Below are 653 nucleotides of genomic sequence, written 5' to 3'. Positions count from 1 at the left end.
TGGGCAGGAACACCCAAAAAGGTTCCTCTGACGGATCAGAGCCCCCCGAGCAGGGGCAGCTCCAGCCCCCCCTGGGCTCGTTATCTTCTGTCTTTAATTTTGGGGTTTTGGGGTCGGGGCAGGAACACCCAAAAAGGCTCCTCGGACGGATCAGAGGCCCCCTTGAGCAGGGGCAGCTCCAGCCCCCCCTGCCCCGGGGCGGGCCCGGGGAGGGCAGGGCAGGGAAGGGGAGGCAGAGCAGGGAAAGCAGAGCTGGTGCCCAGCGGGGCACGAGGAGAGCAGGAGAACCAGGAGAGGCAGCAGGAAGGCTTTGGGAATGAGGCCCTTCCTGGAAAAGAGAGAGAGAGAAAGGACAGAGACAGGGGGGAGGGAGGAAGAGAGAGGAGGCCATGAGTGCAGGGGGACAAAGCTGGGGACACGGGGAGGGGATGGAGAGGGGGGCAGAGCTGCTGCTGTGCCCGGGACACCACTGCCCTCCCTCAGAGACACGGGGGGACACAGCTCTGGGACCCCCAGACACAGCTCTGGGACCCCTGGAGTGACACAGCTCTGGGACCCCTGGAGTGACACAGCTCTGGGACCCCCAGGGTGACACAGCTCTGGGACCCCCAGACATGGTTATGGGACCCCTGGACACGAGGGGACACAGCTCT

The 653-nt window shown here is 64.9% G+C and overlaps 1 protein-coding gene across 1 annotated transcript in view; it reads right to left on the bottom strand.

The window, feature by feature from the left end:
* Window positions 1-653, bottom strand: part of LOC113960800 (histone deacetylase 7-like) — a gene marked incomplete at both ends in the record, with an annotated part of 6,766 nt that overhangs the window by 232 nt on the left and 5,881 nt on the right. The gene's annotated exons all lie outside the window — the stretch shown is intronic.

The sequence above is a fragment of the Neopelma chrysocephalum genome, unplaced genomic scaffold (assembly GCF_003984885.1).
Source record: "Neopelma chrysocephalum unplaced genomic scaffold, ASM398488v2 Primary Assembly neopelma1_96906, whole genome shotgun sequence".
NCBI classification, from domain to species: Eukaryota; Metazoa; Chordata; class Aves; order Passeriformes; family Pipridae; genus Neopelma; species Neopelma chrysocephalum.
The sequence above is the reverse complement of the archived record's forward strand: the minus strand, read 5'-3'. Positions and strand labels throughout refer to the sequence as shown.